Raw genomic sequence first — 9,236 nt, forward strand, 5'->3', positions numbered from 1 at the left:
CACTGAAATCTAATGATATTTAAAATATTTTGTATTATCTGTTTCAATGTATCGTCAATACAGGTTTCTGAAAGTCTATAGATCTTTAAGCAAAGGAATTTCTTTGTTGACCACTTCTGAAGAATTTAGTAGCAACCTAGATGACCACACAATTGTAAGTAAACTACAGTCATGTTTGCACCCCGTATTCCAACCTAAATCATTCAATGGACAGAAATCCCAGGATGCAAATCTTCAGTGCGACTTACTAGAATAACTATCAAAGCAGTTACTGCTTTGGGAAAAGTCATCAAAAATGGAAAAAAATTAAAACCAATAATGAATTTCTTGACATAATTCTCATAAGATCTGAGCACGAGACCATGTTTTTCTGAATTTCATAAACTTTATATTAAAATTCTCATTGTACAAAACGTGCTTCCTCTTAACAGAAACAGCTTTTTAAAAAGTGATTTAAGGAATGATTCAAGATAACAAACTGTCATAGAGTTTGCACTACTCAGCCCAATACTCAAAAGATTTTTTTTTGTAAAAGGAAAAATTGAACGATTATTTAAAGTGGACAGATCAAGGTAAAAACCATTCTGTTTGCTTAAACTATTTAAAATGTTGTATTTAAAGAATTCTTTGCTTATTATATTTTCATTTTGTTTTAAATTGGAACTATGGTGAAGTTTTCATTTTTATAAAAATGCTTTTTGATTACTACAAAAATGATGTTTCTGTGTATTACCAAATAAGCACTTTATGTTTTATGCAGTGATGACCTTCCCTAGACTTTTTGGAATGACCTGTTCTGATAGATATGTTGCTGCCTAAGACCCAGAATTTTCTAACATCTATTTTATAATCCAGGTATATCTTTGTGTAGAAGAACTGGGAACACAACTCTAGAATGCTATCTTTCCCCAAGGTTCAGCAGCCATGTAATTCTAATTATAGTGCAATTAAATTTTTTTTTCAATTCTTTTAACTAGAAGGAACTTTTTCTAAATTTAACTCTTTGGATATTGCTTATAAAACTGGTTGTTCTTTAAATAAAGTGGCATCTTTTTACTCTAAACTTAAATAGAATCATCTTTCTTCCAGATTGGCTCAAATTAAGCCTTTTTAAAAAAATTCTATTTTATTTTTTAATTATTATTATTTTTTATCCTCACCCAAGGACATTCTTGCATTTATCTTCAGATAGAGTGGGAGGGAGTGAGGGAGGGAGGAAGAGAGAGAGAGAAACATCGATGTGAAAAAGACACATCCACTGGTTGCCACCCACACGACCCCAACCGAGGCCAGCGACAAACTGCAACCGAGGTACATGTCCTCAGCAGGAACCAAACCCAGGACTCTCTGCTCCATGGGCCAATGCTCTAACTGCTGAACCAAACTGCCCAGGGCACCCCTATTTGGTTTTGAAACGCAATAGGTCTCTAATAGTTCAGACCTCCTTCTCCCGGTCAGCCCACACCTTTCTGAAATGCAGGGGTAGCTGGAATGTAACTCTTCCCTCTCAAACAAATGTTTGAAAATGTTGGTTTTATGTAGCCCAAGCCACTCATTAGAGACATTTACTTTAGAAAAGGCTAATTTCTTAAAAACATAAATTTCTGAAAAGCTGGTCACACCAAAAGGAGAAGGAAAAGGAGAAGCAGCAGCAGCAGCAGCAGCAGCAGCAGCAGCAGCAGCAACAGCAGCAGCAATTATATCAGCACAGAAATCTCGCCAAGTAAAATGTGCCATATACAAAGTGTTGAAATTTTTTTTTGCATTGAGAAACAACTTCCCTCCTCCCTCATAAAAGAAAAAGGAAACAGAAAAGCATACAATGGCCAGATTGCAAAGAGATAGCTCCAACCATCCAACCTAGAATATGTTCTTTCATTCCCTGTTGTCTGCTTTCCAGATCTGAAAAGGGTACTTAATGTGTTCATTAATGTGTTTATTGAACAAAGAGAAAATGAGCCCCTCATTTCTAAGCAATGTCCTAACAGCTAGAAATTAAATAAGGATGACTTATTTTGTCTCCTCATCACCTCGGGGACGTCACCGTGTGTGGGGGTTTCTGAAGCACCACCAGGGGTTTGGGAACTTGGATGAGGCTTGCTTCTTATTGACCTGCACACCCTAGGAGTCAAAGCTAGTGGAATAGATATAACAAGAAATATTCCAAATTTTCGTATTCCGTTAAATGATTCTCATATTTTTATGCAATTCAATTTTGAAGTATTTCTTCCTACTCTATGTCGAATTCCTCTACCCCAAAGCCATATGGTTGACTGGCAAGTGGCACAGCTCACTAGTGAAAGAAAAACTGGCAGAAAGAAAACATGTTGTTAAAGAGTGGGACAGGGCCTCATCTCTTCCAGTTGCTGCTGGGGGTGAAATTTTTGCAATATCCTAAGAAAAAAATTTTTCTGAGACTTGCATGGGAGAATGAGTAATTTTTTTTTTTGCATGGAATTAAAATCTTGAGTTTCCAAGGTCCCACTTCCCTTAGTCCAGTCATGGAAGAAGTGCAGCTGGGGTTTCAGTAGAGCTAAAATCAGAGCCAGTGTCCAGAGTTTCCATTCTATGTTGGAGCCAGGTCCAGTTCAGCATCAGGCTAGCTTAGCTTGTGTTTCCAGCTGCAGTCCATTAGTCCATCTCATGTGGGGTCCATAGTACCACATGGCTATGGAGGGAACATGGACAAATGCAAGGAAGCAGGAGCAAAAGTCAAGAGGCAAGAGGCAAGCACAGCAAGAGCAATGAGAACATGAGCAACAAGAAAGAGCACTCCTTTGTTAAGGAGATTATATATTCCCAAATTTTCACAGGCTTCCATTGGCTGGCTATGCCTATTCTTGCTAACCATCTCTGTTCCCAGGTTTGATGGACAGGCAAGTCCATCTCTATGTCACCCAAGTTTACTAAGCATGTATCTATCTTTTCTTTTTCCAAACCCCTTTCCCCAGCATTTTGCAGGGCATAAGCTGGTGGTTCCCTGGGGAGTGCAAAGTCGCTGCTTCCTGGTGAAGCTGCCCAAACAACATGCTAATAATGTCTGGCTTTTCCCTTTTCTCCTTTCCTATTATTAACACTAGCTAACTACAATGGAATCAATGTGGGCAGCATGCTGGAATGTGTTTTGTGGATGGCCCCATCAGAAGAAATATTTGCTTAATTTAAACACACATTTACCCCCACAAGTGATAGAGAGCAGAGCAATTTTATAAGGTGATTTTGGAATAAGAAAAAATAAAAAAAAAAACAAACAAAAAAAACTCTACACCTTGAACTCTTCAAGCTGGAACAACAATCACAGCATTCACAAACAAAAGTAAACAAAACTCCAGACAGAACTTTATCAACCACCCAGGAGTATTTCAATCACTAGCTTTGTCAGCTGACAGTCTGAGGCTACTACTTACATAATTAGGTTTTGTAATGAATTCCTGAGGCTCCAAGTGAGGTCCACAAAAGGCTATCAAAGTACCCAGACAGACTGTGGGAATACACGTCAGATGATCTCAGGGTTGAAAGATTCAATAACGTCTATCATTTAATCATCCCACTGTTTCACCTCTAGTCAATAACCAGTCCCATCTCTCCTGCCTGAATGTAGACATTATGGAAAGGAGGAAAATAAAACAAGTAACTATTGTCTGTTACTGTGTGTCTGGCACTATTTCTGCATTAGCTCTTTTAACACCATCAAGTAATTCTGTGCAACTGAAGTCATTTCCACAATTTTCTAAAATAAGGGGCTAAAAGTTGACCCTGCCACACCTCACAGATACTAAGTGCGTATTTGTGATCTGAACACAGGTTTGTGACTTTTTTCATTTGTCATGCGGCTTTTGAAAGAAAGAAAGAAAGAAAGAAAGAAAGAAAGAAAGAAAGAAAGAAAGAAAGAACTGAGTTTTGTATGGAGTTCATTCTTTCAGAACATTTTCACATATAACTTTTACCTTGACATCACACCATTTTACGAGGTAAGCAGAGAAGTTATCATTTCCCATTTTTTATCAGAGGAAATCATCCAGTAAGTAAGTGACTTTCCCAAGGTCACACCCCAAGTTATTAAAAGAACCTAACACTCTGTTGGCCCCTGATCCAGAGCTCTTTTAACTACATCGTTCTGTCCCTGTCTTCCTTTCTGCAGTGACTGGAAATGTACATGGGCAGATCACCATCTCTAGCAAAAACAAAACAAAACAAAAAACATGTATCTATATGAAGAGAGAGAGACAGAGAGATCTAGGTCTAAGTGGCTTTAAAGAAATGTACAAACTAATAGAGTTGCCTTCAGAATTCCTTATCTTTGTTCTGAGACACCTCCCATGTGCCGAGATGCTCAGGGTCTCACTGCTAGTTCCAGTCTAGCATTTCTCTCCTTGAACAAAGCTCTTTTGAAGCAACCTTTCCCATATCTAAGGCTTTCCTTTATTGGGTCTTCTGAACTCCTCTGAGTGCCAAGAAGAAATAGTTAACTGATCAGATATGCTATGAGTCATGTGAAAATGAATACTAATTTTTAAAAATTTTGCCCTGGCCGGTTTGGCTCAGCGGTTGGAGCGTCGGCCTGCGGTACAGAGAGACCCGGGTTCAGTTCCCGCTAAGGGCACGTACCTCGGTTGCAGTTTGTCCCCGGCCCTGGTTGGTCGTGCGGGTGGCAGCCACTCGATGTGTCCCTTCACATCGATGTTTCTCTCTCTCTCTCTCTTCCTCTCTCTCCCTCCCACTCTATCTGAACAAAAAATGGAAAAATGTCCTCAGGTGAGGATAAAAAAAAAAAGAAAAAAAAAAAAATTTTAGTCATTCCAGGTGAGTGTACATTTTAACAAGGATATTCTAGAGGTGACCTCTCCAATGGTAGAAAGTTGGGCACTGACGTATGTCAATAGGCCAAATTCTTGGCTGCAAGGGTGATTCTCCATACCCAACGACACCCACAGAGCTACCTGCTCATATGTTTAAGTAAACCCTCACTTTTCTCCTGAAGCCTAGTTTTTGTTGTTGTTGTTGTTGATTTAGCTTTAAATAATTTTCACTGGTTCCCCTGATCCTTGGCCAATTTCTCTAAACCTCTTTTGAATTACTTTCCTCGTTCATATGCAGGTTTCAAGCAGCGCTGAGTAATGGTGATTCCTCACACCTGGCAGGTAAAGAGTAAATAAGAATGAGCATGTGCAGATGGCATCTATGCCAGGCACTTGGCACTTGGCCCAAGGTGTGCCTGAGAATCACCCACTTTATGAGTTACCACAGAAGCAAGAGAGAATCTAATCTGACAGAGGCAGCCAGGATAAATGTAATAGACTGTAATAGTTATAGTATCTGGAAATGAACTCTAAGTGAGCAGCTAAGCCCAAACTATTGTATCACTGTAGCGTTTTTGGAACTCTATCTCCTGGAAAATCTTAAAGTACAGAAAAAAGCATGGCATACAAGCTTGCTGATGGCAGGTGCATATAAAGTAGCAAAAGCATGAATATGGAGCCCTCGCCAGTTTGGTTCAGAGGTTAGAGCGTTGGCCTGTGGACCAGAGAGTCCCCGGTTCGGTTCCTGGTAAGGGTGCGTACCTTGGTTGCAGTTTGTCTCCAGCCCCGGTTGGGGTTGTGTGGGTGGCAACCACTTGATGTATTTCTCTCACATCGATGTTTCTCTCTCTCTCTTCCCCCTCTCTCCTGCTCTATCTGGAGATAAATGCAAAAATATCCTCCGTTGAGGATAAAAACAAAAGTATGAATATGAAAACAAAATAGATGCCAAACAATAACAAACTGAATTGTAAAGTATGATAAATTTATATTAAAAATTGCACAACCCTGGCCAGGTGACTCAGTTGGTTGAAGCATCATCCTATGCACCAAAAAGTTGTGAGTATGATTCCCAGTCAGGGCACCTACTAGGTTGGCTCGTCTATGGGAGGCAAATGATGGATGTTTCTCACATTGATATCTCTCTCTCTCTCTCTCTAAAATCAGTAAAAACATATCCTCGAGTGAAGATTTTTTTTTATTGTGCAAACATTAAAATTTCTATGAAGAGCCTTTATATCATATCCATATGAGGTGGTATTATATTATATTATATTATAATGTTATAATATTAATGGGAAAAACAGCCATTCAGGTACTGGGTAAAATATACACATCCATAAAAAAAACATTGGTGGGATTTCTCAGTGAAGATGCTTGACTGGAAATGAATCATAGAATATTTAGCCCAACACTAACAAAATGTTGAAAACCAGCCAAAACTTCACTAATTACAATAAAATGAGAAAAGGAGCAAGACTCAAGGGAATAACTTCAAAATTGTTACAGGAATGAAACAGCATTTTGCGGTGGAGTAACTTGTAGAAGCAAAACATATCTCCTAAACTTTATTCTCCTTTTCTTTGCCCCTCTTTAGCCAAACAACAGAATAGAAATGAAATTTCAGAAATCTCAATACCTAGAAATCTAAACATAAGCTCAGTGTGAGGATCCTTTTCTTATTCTTCTAGCTAGAGAAATTTTTCATTGGATGTTTGAGACACACTGTAAATGGGGAAAGGAACACAGACTGACTCTCTCTGATGGAAATAAAGACTCCAGAGATCCCGAGTCAGAGAAACAGATCAGAGCCCAAGGACATCTGCTATCAGTATAGACCATCCACAAAAATGGAGTTGATTCTGGTACAGGGCACTTAACCAACTCTCAGGAACGGAGCTGAGCCCTCCTCTGACGCCAGCTTCTGCTCATGTCTTGCCTCTGACTTTCAGTGGGGTTCTTCCAATGAAAGTCATCAGCAGATTAGGGAAGGCAGAGAGAATAGGGACTTGGAGATTGCATCTCCTTTTTTCCCTCCTTCTGTGGTCACCATCCACAGTGACTGCTCTCTTCTGGGAACGGTTCTGTTAGGCATTCTCTCTTCCAGGCTACAGGGGGCGCCAGGATCCAGTGATTCCTTTTTCTTGCCTCTTGAGTTCTAGGAATAGACTCTTGTTAGTCCCCTGGTTGCCCATCATCTCCTGTTGGTTTCCTTAGCCTGCCTCTCTGAGAATCTCTTCATTAACTTCTCTTCGGTTTATTTTTTTCAGGTAAATCCTTTAGCAAGTGCTGGCTACTTCTAGCTGAGACCTACCTGGTACACTAAGAACAGGGCTGCCACTAAACTCTTCTTCCTCCTGCCATTCCCTTGGACTGCAGAAAGGTGAATAGAGAACAAAGTACCCATACCTCAAACCAAACCATATCGTGGCAGAAAATGATGCAGTGTCACATACAGAGAGAGGAAGGACAAGAAGTCACCCACTGTGTTTCAGAGTGATTTAGGCACGAGCAAGATAAACGGAAACACATCAGACCATTGCAAACATATTATGGAGGAACATTTTTAAAGGACTATGCAAAGAGCAGAGCTTATAAGATGGTCAAAGCTACAACATAAAAGGACTATCACACACACACCACTACACACATGCACTTCATTCAAGCCATAGAACAAGGTAATATAGAATTATTATTATTTTTCATTACACGCAACCTTCAAGAAAAAATGATAAAAATAACAGGTTGAGCTAAAACCTCAAATGTCAAAATAATATTATGAAATTTACAAATTTGTAACTTCAGAAAGGGAAGCAAGAAAAGTGTCCATATAAAGGAGTGACTTGAGCTAATGGAGCAGAAATGCCGATAATAAAGAAAAAGAGAATGCAAACAGAGAAAAGGGGCTATTAATGGAAGACAGGAAGATAATCCAAAGCAATGATAACTGCAATCCCTGAAGAAGAGCACACATTAAGTGCCACCAATATTAAAAGTGGTATGCAGATATAATGCAAGAACATGTCCCTGAAATGTAGAAGGGAGAAAAGATCAATATAAAAGTGAAATGTAGCCCTGGTCGTTTTTCTCCATTTATGTCCTCATGTATAAACACACATAAACAGCCCTGGCCAGTGGTTAGAGCGTCGGCCCATGGACCAAAGAGTTGCGGGTTTGATTCCAGTCAAGGGCACGTACCTCAGTTGCGGTTCGTCCCAAGGCCTGGTCAGGGTCATGTGGGAGGCAACGAGTCAACGTGTCGTTCTCATGTCGATATTTCTCTCTCTCCCTTCCTCTCACTCTGTCTGAAGATCAATAGAAAAATATCCTCAAGTGAGGATTTAAATAATTAAATAAATAAATAAATGTATGTGAAATGTAACTGTTAAAAATTAAGAGGTGAGCCCTGGCTGGTTTGGCTCAGCGGTTAGAGCGTCGGACTGCGGTCCAGAGAGACCTGGGTTCGGTTCCCGCTAAGAGCGGGTGCCTCCGTTACAGTTTGTCCCCGACCCTGGTCGGTCGTGCGGGTCGTGCGGGTGGCAGCCGCTGGATGTGTTCCTTTCGCGTCGATGTTTCTCTCTCTCTCTCTGTTCCTCTCTCTCCCTCCCACTCTACCTGAACAAAAAATAGAAAAATGTCCTCGAGTGAGGATAAAAAAAAAAAAAAAAAATTAAGAGGTGAAAAGAAAATGGAAAAAAAATATGAGGGTGCTAAAACCTCATCTTTCTAGTAGGGAATAAATTCACACTGTCTTAAATTAACAGAAATTGTTTTTATTAATTAATGCTTCCAATCTCAATATATTTCATAATATTCTCTTAAGCACTAGAAACATTCAGAAAATAATAGACCTAGAGTTTTTTGTGAAGGGAAAAAAATCTTAGAAGTTCAAATATCCCTTAGGATCTATTTGTTTCTTTTTTCCCCGCTTAATTTAAAGAACATTAAATTTATTAACGTTTATTTAAAATAACAAATATAGTATAATCAGCTCTTTATCATTATTGCTTTCTGCTTTTCTTTATATCTGTTAATCAATCTATTATGTCCTCATGTATAAACACACATAAACAGCCCTGGCCGGTTTGGCTCAGAGGTTAGAACGTCGGTCTGCGATCCAGAGAGACCTAGGTTCGGTTCCCGCTAAGGGCATGTACTTCGGTTGCAGTTTGTCCCCAGCCCTTGTTGGGGTCGTCTGGGTGGCAGCCACTTGAAGTGTACCTTTAACGTCGATGTTTTTCTCTCTCTCTCTTTCTCTCTCTCTTCCTCCTGCTCTATCTGAACAAAAAAAAAAAAAATGAAGAAAATGTCCTCCGGTGAGGATTAATAAAAACAAACCAAAAACACACATATACAAAAATATCTGTAATACTATTTAATCACTAACAATGTTTATTTATAAGTAGCAAAATTGGAAATAATTTCTTTGTTTTTTTA

The sequence above is a fragment of the Molossus molossus genome, unplaced genomic scaffold (genome assembly GCF_014108415.1).
Source record: "Molossus molossus isolate mMolMol1 unplaced genomic scaffold, mMolMol1.p scaffold_m16_p_8, whole genome shotgun sequence".
In the NCBI taxonomy this organism is placed as follows: Eukaryota; Metazoa; Chordata; class Mammalia; order Chiroptera; family Molossidae; genus Molossus; species Molossus molossus.